This window comes from Coregonus clupeaformis, chromosome 16 (genome assembly GCF_020615455.1).
Source record: "Coregonus clupeaformis isolate EN_2021a chromosome 16, ASM2061545v1, whole genome shotgun sequence".
Taxonomy (NCBI): Eukaryota; Metazoa; Chordata; class Actinopteri; order Salmoniformes; family Salmonidae; genus Coregonus; species Coregonus clupeaformis.
The window spans coordinates 52,734,483-52,747,449 of record NC_059207.1 but is presented as its reverse complement, the minus strand read 5'-3'; positions in this window follow the sequence as shown (position 1 = coordinate 52,747,449).

Here is a 12,967-nt window from a genome sequence, read left to right as displayed (position 1 = left end):
GAAAAACAACAACATTTGATGTTGTAAGTACATAACAATGCTTAAACCACATCAGGAGACCACTATTAAGGGTCTGTAGTTACCCTTTAATTCTGTCACACTAGCCTTCGCTTTGGCTCCCCCTCCTGTCCAGCTCAGGCATTCGGCGTTGCCGGCCTTCTAGCTGCTGCCGAACCTCCTGCTAGCAAACGCCCTTCACTCATCAAACCCGGACTTGTCTCGTCATCATTACGCACACCTGGTTCCAATCCCCACTCCATCACTGTATATATACGCCCTCTGTCATTTGTCTTTGTCGGTCATTGTTTATGTTGCTTGTTTTCCTGAGAGGAATCTCTCCTACTATTTCCTGAGTACTTTATATTTTGCACTGTGGGTTTCGTCCCGCTTTAAGCTATGGTGCTTTAATACATTCAGTAGTTCTAAACCTGCAACTGCCACCTGCCTACTCCTCTCTACACTTGTGACAAAATGACCGACCCAAGAAAACCGGGGGCAGCAGGCCACGACTCGTGCCTGGAGCACCTCGGGACTGCCATGGACGAGGTGATCCGGAACGTACACCTAACGGCAGGCTACACCTCCACCTTCCCAGCTCCTCACGGTCATTCCAGCCACCCCACCACCATCTACATCACCCGGTCCGATCAGCAACATCCACTGCCCCTCCCGATGTGGTTTGACGGCACCCCAGCTCACTGTAGGGGGTTTCTCCTGCACCTGCACATCATACCGGGACGGCCTTCGAGAGGGACAAGGTGGTCTTGGTGATTTCAGTGCTGACAGGCCGGGCTCTGGAGTGGGCGCACGCCTTCTGGGAGAGGGACGGTCCAGAAGTACAGTCCTAAGAGTGCTTCACCCAACTCTTCCATTCTGTTTTCGACCACCCAACAGAGGGCTGAGAGGGAGGTGAGTCTCCTCCATCTGCGCAAGTGGTCCAGGACAGCTTCTGAGTACGCTCTGGATTTCCGGACGGTGGCTGCGTCCACTGGCTGGAACGACCAGGCCCTGTTGATGGTTTTCCGCAGCGGGCTACAGGTGGACGTCAAGACCGAGCTGGCCTGTCGCGATGAGGACCTCACGCTGGACCAGCTCATCGCCATGGCCATCCACCTGGATAATCTCCTGCGTGCCCGTCGTCGCCCATCCCAGGGGTTCGGGTCTCTCCCGGGAACCTCCAGCAAGACTGAGCCCATGGAGGTGGGCACAATGCACCTTCCCCCAGAGGAACGTCAACGCCGCCTTCAACAGGGTCTCTGCTCCTACTGCGGGAAGTCGGACCATCCCTGGAACACCTGTCCCAGAAGGAGAACCAGGTAAGGAAGCAACAGGCCGAGGAGCGCTCCTGCACCTTCCCAGGTAGGCGTGGACGTGCCTTGCTCCTCTCTGTCCACCCAGCCTGACCTAGTGGACTAAGGTGCTCCAGGCAATTTCCTAGACCGGTCAGTGGCCTTATCATTACACATTCATCTAGTCCCTTTACAACCCCCTATCCCAGTCCATTCCCTAGACAACCGTCCCATAGGAACAGGATTGGTGAGCCAGACCACGATTTCCCATTTCCCTTACAGTTGATCACAACCACCAGGAACGCATTACGTTCATCATCTTAGACTCTCCTGCACACCCCGTAGTTTTAGGTTTCCCCTGGTTACAGTTGCATAACCCCAGTATATCGTGGACAGAGAGGAGGGCTTTTTCGAAGACTCATGCCACGTGCCTGCCACCTCATCGCCCATGGGACTGGACTATCGACATACTGCCTGGTTCTACCCTCTCACGGGAGCACATCTACCCTCTCTCGCATGCAGAGACCGAAGCCATGGAGGTCTACATCCAGGAGGCGCTGGCCCAAGGATTCCTCTGTCTGTCCACCTCTACGGTCTCTTCCAGCTCCTTTTTTTTGAAGAAGAAGGACAGAGATCTCCGCCCCTGTATTGATTACCGGACACTGAATAAGGCTACAGTTAAATTCAGTTATCCCCTGGCTCTCATACCCACTGTGATCGAACAGATGCACGGTGCTAAGTACTTTACCAACTTGGATTTACGCAGTACCTACAACCTGGTGCGCATCAGAGAGGGGGATGAATGGAAGTCCGCCTTCAGCACCAGCACCGGGTACTATGAATACAGGGTAATGCCCTAAGACCTGACAAATGCACCCTCAGTGTTCCAATCCTTCATTAACGAGATGTTTAGAGACATGTTGGGTCGCTCTGTAGTGGTGTAGATAGACGACATCTTGGTGTACTCCACGCGAGCAACATGTCTCTCATGTCAGGTCCATTTTGGAGAGGCTGATAGGGCATCACCTGTATGCCAAGGCGGAGAAGTGACTTTTCTTCCAGCAGGTGGTCTCCTTCCTGGGCTATCAGATATCTAATGCAGGAGTGGAGATGGAAGAACAGAAGGTCAGTGCAGTATGGTCGTGGCCTGTTTCCTCCAACATCAAGGCGGTGCAGCGCTTCCTAGGTTTTTCCAACTATTTCAGGCGCTTCATTAGGGGTTTCTGCACAGTGGTGGCCCCTCTCACCTCCCTCCTGAAGGGAGGTCCTCGACAGCTGCGCTGGACTGGGGAGGGCAACGAAGCCTTTTGCGCGCTCAAGGAACGGTTTACGAACGCAACGGTTCTGGCTCACCCTGACCCATCTCTGCCCTTCATCGTGGAGGTGGATGCCTCCAAGGTTGGAGTAGGGGCTGTTCTCTGCCAATGTACTGGACCGCCGCCTAAACTCCATCCATGCGCCTTCTACTCACGGAAGCTGTCTCCTGTGGAGCGGAATTACGACGTGGGGGATCGTGAGTTGTTGGCCGTCAAGAAGACGCTGAAGGCATGGCGGCACTGGCTGGAGGGTGCGCAACACCCATTCCTTGTCTGGACGGACCACCAGAACCTAGAGTACATTCGAGCAGCCAAGAGGCTGAACCTGCGTCAGGCCAGGTGGGCCCTATTCTTCACCAGGTTTGACTTTACCCTCTCATACCGGCCGGGATCTAAGAACGTTAAGGCTGATGCGTGGTCCCGGGTGCGTGACACAGAGGATCGGAGGGAGGATGTGACACCCATTATTCCCCTGTCCCGCATTGTGGCTTCTGTCGTGTGGAATGTGGACGCGGACATCCGTCGAGCCCTGCGACAGGAGCCCTCACCTGCCCACTGTCCCGAGGGGCGTATCTACGTGCCCTCTGATGTGCGGGACTGTCTCCTCGCCTGGGCACACACAGCACCTGTGTCAGGGCACCTGGGTATAGCCCGTACTTTCGACTGTCTCTCCGCCAAGTACTGGTGGCCCACCTTGGCCCGGGACATCCGGGTTTACGTCTCTTCCTAATCCACCTGCGCACAGAGAAAGACCCCCGAGACACCTCCCCTATGGCAACCTCCACCCGCTGCAGGTTCCACATGACCCAGGTCCCATCTCTCCTGTGGACTTTGTCACAGACCTTCCCCACTCGGAGGGGTACACCTCCGTCCTGGTCGTTGTGGAACGGTTTTCCAAAGCCTGTCATTTGATTCCTCTGCCTGGTCTCCTTACGGTCATGCAGACCGCGGAGGCTCTCATCTTTCACGGAGGATATCGTGTCTGACCGTGGTCCTCAGTTCACCTCCCGTGTCTGGAAGGCCTTCATGGAACGACTTGGGGTCACGGTCAGACTCTCCTCCGGGTACCGTCCCCAATCAAATGGGCAGATGGAAAGGGTAAATCAGGAACTGGGTAGGTACCTTCGTAGTTACTGTCAGGACCGGCCGGGGGAGTGGGCTGCGTTTCTGCCTTGGGCAGAATATGCACAAAGCTCCCTCCGTCACTCCTCCACTAACCTCACACCCTTTCAGTGTGTTCTAGGCTATCAGCCGGCCCTGGCCTCCTGGCACCGGAGTCAGATTGAGGCTCCTGTGGTGGATGATTGGTTCCGGCGCGCCGAGGAGGTATGGAACACAGCGCACACCCGTCTCCAGCGCGTCGTTCTCCGGCAGAAGGCGCAGGCCGATCGTCACCGCAGTGTGGCCACGGTCTTTCACCCCGGTGACAGGGTCTGGCTTTCTACAAAGGACCTGCCCCTCCGCCTGCCCTGCCGGAAGCTGAGCCTGCGGTTTGTGGGGCTGTTCAAAGTCCTGAGGAGAATCAATGAGGTGATTACAGCTCCCCGTCAGTTACCGTATCTCACCCTCATTTCATGTATCTCTCCTCAGGCCAGTGGCAGCTGGTCCCTTGGCTAGTGCTGGACCCCACGATGCACCTCCCCCTCCCTTGGACGTCGAGGGAGCCCCGGCGTACTCTGTCCGCAGCCTGTAGGTGGGGGGTCTCTCCAGTAACTGGTCAACTGGGAGGGGTACGGTCCCAAAGAGTGGTGCTGGGTTCCAGCGCTGGACGTCCTGGACCGTTCTCTCAATCGGGATTTCCACAGGCGTCATCCCGACCGACCCGCACCGCGTCTCCGGCAGCGCTTCGGGGAACGGGGGGGGTTACTGTCACACCAAACTTCACTTTGGCTCCCCCTCGTTCCAGCTCAGGCGTTCGGCGTCGCCGGCCTTCTAGCTGCTGCCGAACCTGCTGCTGGCAAACGCCCTTCACTCATCAACCCCGGACTTGTCTCGTCATCATTACACACACCTGGTTCCAATCCCCACTCTATCACTGTATATATACTGCCTCTGTCATTTGTCTTTGTCGGTCATTGTTTATGTTGCTTGTTTTCCTGAGAGAAGGTTTTTGAGAAAGCCTTTCCATCCACCAGAAGATGGTTAGGCCTATAATTAGCATCGCTATATTTTTCCTGTTCCTTCATTGTTTGAAACCTGGACGATATCTCAGCTTGAATATCGGCCCACCACTTCAAGCTCAACTTCGACAAGATGGAGCTGCTCTTTCTCCCAGGGAAGGCCTGCACATTCCAGGACTTCTCCATCACGGTCGGCAAATCCACGGTGTCCCACTCCCAGAGTGCAAAGAACCTTGGCTTGACCCTAGACAACACCCTGCCGTTCTCTGCAAACATCAAAACAGTGACTCGCTCCTGCAGGTTCATGCTCTACAACACACGTAGAGTACGACCTTTCATCACACAGGAAGTGGCGCAGGTACTAATCCAGGCACTCGTCATATCCCATCTGGACTACTGCAACGCTCTGTTAGCTGGGCTCCCCACTTGTGCCATCAAACCCCTTCAACTTATCCGGAACGTTGCAGCCTGTCTGGTATTCAACCTTCCCTTGTTCTCCCATGTCACCCCGCTCCTCTGCACACTCCACTGGCTTCCAGTCAAAGCTTGCATCCACTACAAGACCATGGTGCTTGCCTACGGAGCAGCAAGGGGAACTGGTTTCTGGGCTGTCCCACCTCTACGGGAGGTCAGCTCCCGCTCAGCCCAGTCAAAGCTCTTCTCTGCCCTGGCACCCCAATGGTGGAACCAGCTTCCCCCTGATGCTGATTTCTGCTTCATTGAGGAAAAATGTACTTACTACGACTGTGATATGTGGTTGTCTCATCTAGCTATCTTAAGATGAATGCTCTGGATAAGAACATCTGCTAAATGACTCAAATGTAAATGAGCTGAAACAGGAAATCTCAAGGGTGACATCTTACACATAATTTCTGAGCATAATGGTGTATAATTTGAAAAACACATTCATACCAAAAATAGTTTTTTGCCAAATGTTCAAGGTAAACTTTCAGATGAAACTGAAAACATTCTGCTACATTGTGATCCTGATGTCACAGTTTAACAATGGCAACATTACTATTGTCTTTTACATCGGTGTTGTGCAACTCCAGGTAAAGTAAGGTCTGCTAAAGTCCTCTTCAACTAGTTCAGCTTAGAAACAGTTCCATCTGACTTTTTTCACAAGCCTGGTACCTTATTCCCTAGGCACCAAAAGCACCTGTCCCTATGTCTCTGGTCAAAAGTAATGCACTACGTAAGGAATAGGGTGCCATTTTGTATGCACAACTATTGTCCTTTCACAAGTAGCCTAGGAGTCTTCTGAGCTCTGGGCCCATATTCAGAAGTGCTGATCTAGGATCAGTTTAGCATTTTAGATCATGACTATAATAATAAGGACATGGGAGCACCTGATCCTAGATCAGTAGCCAGGGAGTCCAGCAGGTCATAATAGACCCTGCTCTTGTCGATGTCTCTCCTGTAGGGCAGAAGGCTAAAACATCAGTCTGGCCTGTCCACACTGTCAGGCTGTACCTGAGAGAGGGAAAGAAACAGAGACACAGGGTCTTTATTGTCTGATAGTTGGCTACACTGGGAGAAGGGAGAGGCATAATTTTATTAGGTTCGAATTAGGACAGCTTGCACACTCACACACAGAGGATAAAGTGAAGAGCTTAGGATAGAGAGCAGAGTGGAGCCAAGCAGAGGGACAGAGAGGAGAACAGATGGATGAGTGAGGAGATTTGTGCCTCAGAGAGAAGGGATTAAGTCACACTTCACTTCAGCTGCATCATCTCCCTACCTAGGATTGGATAGGTAAGCTTGTCAGAAGGCAAAGTGAAGAAATGACCATATAGCTTGTAGACCTATTCACTAGACTAGGGGGTATAGGGGCTAGGCTATAGGGTAGAGGCTAGGGGTCTATCAGGGGTTCTGGGTGTGAGAGCCATATCCTACCTGTCTGACTGTTGTAGAAGCCAGTGGAGCTAGGGGAACGACCGCGCCAGGAGGGCTGCTCTGACAGGGAAAGTGACCGACTGTCTCAAGGTCCGACATACTGTCTCCATTTCTCTCACCATCTCCCAGCTGTAGCCTAAGAAGCAGACAGAGAAGTGAGATGGTGAGGGACAGACACACTAGCATGGTAGTCTAACCTAGATGAAAATCACTGGCTGTTTTGCAGATGACAGTTAATGTATTCATTTTAGGTTTGTTTCAATAGGGATAAATGCAAGCACACGGAAAAAACAATCCTTTGCTACGTTGCACCACAACTGGGGTTAAGGGTTGCATCTTCAAATGTGTTCAGGTTAACTTACCTGGGTTGTCCGTATCTGCAGCACAGCCCGTGGTCCAACCCAGGGAGAGCATGTTGCCATGGAAACCAGAGGTCTCCGCGGCCTCCAGGAAGACTTTGGGGTCAAGGGGTGTGGCCTTGCCTCCAGGGCCTGGTAGGATGTCAGCGTTGATCCACAGAGGACCACGCAGCTCAGACTGAACATCTAATAACATAATGGATTAGGTTGAATACCAAGGGATGATACAAACTGACTGAGAGGAACCTTTTAATGAATCAATCAAGAAACAGATTAAGCCTAGTCCTGAATCTCCATTGACATAGATTTTTAGTCCAGGTCTAGGTTTAGCCTAATCTGTATCTGGCCCTTACTGTCTAACATTTAGGTAAAACCTACAGGTTGTACAATAATCTAGCATACTTCAAATCAAATCAAAATCAAATTTGATTTGTCACATGTGCCGAATACAACAGGTCTAGGCCTTACAGTGAAATGCTTACTTACAAGCCCTTAACCAACAATGCAAAAAAAAAAAGAAAGTAACAAATAATTAAAGAGCAGCAGTAAAATAACAATAGTAAAATAACAATAGCGAGGCTATATACAGGGGGTACCGGCACAGAGTCAATGTGCGGGGGCACCGGTTAGTCAAGGTAATTGAGGTAATATGTACATGTAGGTAGAGTTATTTTACATTTACATTTACGTCATTTAGCAGACGCTCTTATCCAGAGCGACTTACAAATTGGTGCATTCACCTTATGATAGCCAGTGGGACAACCACTTTACAATATATATATTTTTTTTTCTTTCTTTTTTCTTTGGGGTGGGGTAAGGTGGGGAGAATTATTACTTAATCCTATCCCAGGTATTCCTTAAAGAGGTGGGGATTCAAATGTCTCCGGAAGGTGGTGAGTGACTCCGCTGTCCTGGCATCTTGAGGGAGCTTGTTCCACCATTGGGGTGCCAGACAGCGAACAGTTTTGACTGGGCTGAGCGGGAACTGTGCTTCCGCAGAGGTAGGGGGGCCAGCAGGCCAGAGGTGGATGAACGCAATGCCCTCGTTTGGGTGTAGGGACTGATCAGAGCCTGAAGGTACGGAGGTGCCGTTCCCCTCACAGCTCCGTAGGCAAGCACCATGGTCTTGTAGCAGATGCGAGCTTCAACTGGAAGCCAGTGGAGTGTGCGGAGGAGCGGGGTGACGTGAGAGAACTTGGGTAGGTTGAACACCAGACGGGCTGCGGCGTTCTGGATAAGTTGTAGGGGTTTAATGGCACAGGCAGGGAGCCCAGCCAATAGCGAGTTGCAGTAATCCAGACGGGAGATGACAAGTGCCTGGATTAGGACCTGTGCCGCTTCCTGTGTAAGGCAGGGTCGTACTCTGCGAATGTTGTAGAGCATGAACCTACAGGATCGGGTCACCGCCTTGATGTTAGCGGAGAATGACAGGGTGTTGTCCAGGGTCACGCCAAGGCTCTTTGCACTCTGGGAGGAGGACACAACGGACTTGTCAACTGTGATGGCGAGATCATGGAACGGGCAGTCCTTCCCTGGGAGGAAGAGCAGCTCCGTCTTGCCGAGGTTCAGCTTGAGGTGGTGATCTGTCATCCACACTGATATGTCTGCCAGACATGCAGAGATGCGATTCGCCACCTGGTTATCAGAAGGGGGAAAGGAGAAGATTAATTGTGTGTCGTCTGCGTAGCAATGATAGGAGAGGCCATGTGAGGATATGACAGAGCCAAGTGACTTGGTGTATATCGAGAATAGGAGAGGGCCTAGAACTGAGCCCTGGGGGACACCAGTGGTGAGAGCACGTGGTGCGGTGACAGATTCTCGCCACGCCACCTGGTAGGAGCGACCTGTCAGGTAGGACGCAATCCAAGAGTGAGCCACGCCGGAGATGCCCAAATCGGAGAGGGTGGAGAGGAGGATCTGATGGTTCACAGTATCAAAGGCAGCAGATAGGTCTAGAAGGACGAGAGCAGAGAAGAAGGAGTTAGCTTTAGCAGTGCGGAGAGCCTCCGTGACACAGAGAAGAACAGTCTCAGTTGAATGACCAGTCTTGAAACCTGACTGGTTTGGATCAAGAAGGTCATTCTGAGAGAGATAGCAAGAGAGGTGGCTAAAGACGGCACGCTCAAGAGTTTGAGAGAAAAGAAAGAAGGGATACTGGTCTGTAGTTGTTGACATCGGAGGGATCGAGTGTAGGTTTTTTGAGAAGGGGTGCAACTCTCGCTCTCTTGAAGACGGAAGGGACATAGCCAGCGGTCAAGGATGAGTTGATGAGCGAGGTGAGGTAAGGGAGAAGGTCTCCGGAAATGGTCTGGAGAAGAGAGGAGGGGATAGGGTCAAGCAGGCGGGTTGTTGGGTGGCCGGCCGTCAGAAGTTGCAAGATTTCATCTGGAGAGAGAGGGGAGAAAGAAGTCAAAGCATAGGGTAGGGCAGTGTGAGCAAGACCAGCGGTGTCATTTGACTTAACAAACGAGGATCGGATGTCGTCAACCTTCTTTTCAAAATGGTTGACGAAGGCATCCACAGAGAGGGAGGAGGCGGGGGGGGGGGATTCAGCAGGGAGGAGAAGGTGGCAAAGAGCTTCCTAGGGTTAGATGCAGATGCTTGGAATTTAGAGTGGTAGAAAGTGGCTTTAGCAGCAGAAACAGAGGAAGAAAATGTAGAGAGGAGGGAGTGAAAAGATGCCAGGTCCGCAGTCCTGTTGAAGTGACTATGCATAGATAATAAACAGAGAGTAGCAGCAATGCAAATAGTCTGCGTAGCCATTTGATTAGATGTTCAGGAGTCTTATGGCTTGGGAGTAGAAGCTGTTTAGAAGCCTCTTGGACCTAGACTTGGCGCTCCGGTACCGCTTGCCGTGCGATAGCAGAGAGAACAGTTTATGACTAGGGTGGCTGGAGAATTTGACCATTTTTAGGGCCTTCCTCTGACACCGCCTGGTATAGAGGTCCTGGATGGCAGGAAGCTTGGCCCCAGTGATGTACTGGGCCGTACGCACTACCCTCTGTAGTGCCTTGCGGTCGGAGGCCGAGCAGTTGCCATACCAGGCAGTGATGCAAGGAGGAGAAGGTGGCAAAGAGCTTCCTAGGGTTAGATGCAGATGCTTGGAATTTAGAGTGGTAGAAAGTGGCTTTAGCAGCAGAAACAGAGGAAGAAAATGTAGAGAGGAGGGAGTGAAAAGATGCCATGTCCGCAGTCTTATTGAAGTGACTATGCATAGATAATAAACAGAGAGTAGCAGCAATGCAAATAGTCTGCGTAGCCATTTGATTAGATGTTCAGGAGTCTTATGGCTTGGGAGTAGAAGCTGTTTAGAAGCCTCTTAGACCTAGACTTGGCGCTCCGGTACCGCTTGCCGTGCGATAGCAGAGAGAACAGTTTATGACTAGGGTGGCTGGAGTATTTGACCATTTTTAGGGCCTTCCTCTGACACCGCCTGGTATAGAGGTCCTGGATGGCAGGAAGCTTGGCCCCAGTGATGTACTGGGCCGTACGCACTACCCTCTGTAGTGCCTTGCGGTCGGAGACCGAGCAGTTGCCATACCAGGCAGTGATGCAACCAGTCAGGATGCTCTCGATGGTGCATCTGTAGAACCTTTTGAGGATATGAGACCCATGCCAAATCTTTTCAGTCTCAGGCCTACCATTCTTCTGTCGTCTGCAAACTTAATGATGGTGTTGGAGTCGTGCCTGGCCATGCAGTCATGGGTGAACAGGAGGGGACTGAGCACGCACCCCTGAGAGGCCCCCGTGTTGAGGATCAGCGTGGCAGATGTGTTGTTACCTAACCTTACCACCTGGGGACGGCCCGTCAGGATGTCCAGGATCCAGTTGCAGAGAATGTGTAGGCCTTTGTGTGTAAAGTTATTGGAACAGTACAGATGGTTAAGGTTACATTGTTGGACAAGTTTAAAAGCTCTTTGTATCCATACAGACAGTTTTTTCTCCTACAGACACACTCATTTAGAATGCCTGAAGCTTTAACAGTACATAAAGGTGCAAGTGCGTGTGTGTGTGTTGTGGCAGCCCAGTGGAGTCAGAGGTGAAACTCACAATAAAATAAGACAGCGGCAGACAGTTTTGCAGTGCTCAAACCAAAGTTGTTCTTTAATAAAGGTTGGGGGGACGGGGAGGGGAGACATACAACTGAAAGGCCTCTCAGGTAACGGGTGGGTCACTCTGTGTCCGGCGTGGTGGCTTCTCGGACCACCTGTGTTAATGAACAAAAGAGAGAGAGAGCGATGGTCTTTCACCTGTTTTTGTGATTGTCTCCACCCCCCTCCAGGTATCATCCATCTTCCCCATTATATTTATACCTGTGTTCTCGGTTTGTCTGTTGCCAGTTCGTTTTGTTTTGTCAAGCCAACCAGCGGGTTTCCCCTTGCTCCTGTCTCTCAAGTTCCTGTTTTCTAGTTTTGACCATTCTGCCTGCCCTGACCCTGAGCCTGCCTGCCATTCTGTACCTTTTGGACTCTGATCTGGATTACAGACCTCTGCCTGCCCTTGACCTGTCGTTTGCCTGCCCCCTGTTTTTGTAATAAACTTGTGTTACTTCAACACTGTCTGCATCTGGGTCTTCTCCTGAAACGTGATAACGTGACCTGGCCTCCACAATCCCCTAACCTCAACCCAATTGAAATGGTTTGGGATGAGTTGGATGGCAGAGTGAAGGAAAAGCAGTCAACAAGTACTCAGCATATGTGGGAACTCCTTCAAGACTGTTGGAAAAGCCTTCCAGGTGAAGCTGGTTGAGAGAATGCCAAGAGTGTGCAAAGCTGTCATCTAGGCAAAGGGTGGCTATTTGAAGAATCTGAAATATAAAATATATTTTGATTTATTTAACACTTTTTTGGGTACTACATGATTCCATATGTGTTATTTAATCGTTTTTATTTCTTCACTATTATTCTAGTCAAGTTATACGTCAAGTTTTTATTATTTCAATGCATAGGATTCATACAATACATTTATAGGTATAATTTTTTTTAATCTCCCAATCCCCCATCGGCAATCTAAAATAAATCATGAGATAAAAACAAATACATTAATATTACATAGTAAATCTTCTAAACAATACATCATATAGTCTCAGAAATAGTGACAAATAATTGATACACATTCATGGATGTAAAACGCCCATTGGTTAAGAGTTCAAAAATATCCGCTGCTGCTTTTTTCCATGTGTCCAGAGAGCTCCATAAGTACAATTTCCTTAAATGTGAGCAGCCATTTTTGCAATGGTAACTGATGAGGTTGAATCCACCTTTGTACAATCATTTTCTTAGCAGCTGTGGTTCCTGCCAACCACACTCTCTGTTGGCGTTCTGACAAGTGCAAATCAGAGTCATCACAAAGCAACATCACTATTGGATATAATGGCAGTATTTTATCTATAAGTACATAGATGACATCGTTGACTTTCCCCCAAGATTCAATCACCCCCGGGCATTTCCACAGCACATGCTGAAAAGTACCAAGGTCCCCTGTGGTGCAGAACTCACATAATGGCGATGGACTAATACATTTACATTTACATTTACATTTTAGTCATTTAGCAGACACTCTTTTCCAGAGTGACTTACAGTTAGTGAGTGCATACATTTTTCATACTGGCCCCCCATGGGAATCGAACCCACAACCCTGGCGTTGCAAGCGCCATGCTCTACCAACTGAGCTAAAGGAGGCCCATGTTATGTCTTTTTTGAGGTGTTAGATAGGTTCTTTGGCAAATTTTTAATTGGTACAATTGGTGATTGGGGTTTCTAGATGATCCAAATACAGTGGGGAGAACAAGTATTTGATACACTGCCGATTTTGCAGGTTTTCCTACTTACAAAGCATGTAGAGGTCTGTAATTTTTATCATAGGTACACTTCAACTGTGAGAGACGGAATAAATAAAAATAAAAATCCAGAAAATCACATTGTATGATTTTAAAGTAATTAATTTGCATTTTATTGCATGACATTAGTAATTGATACATCAGAAAA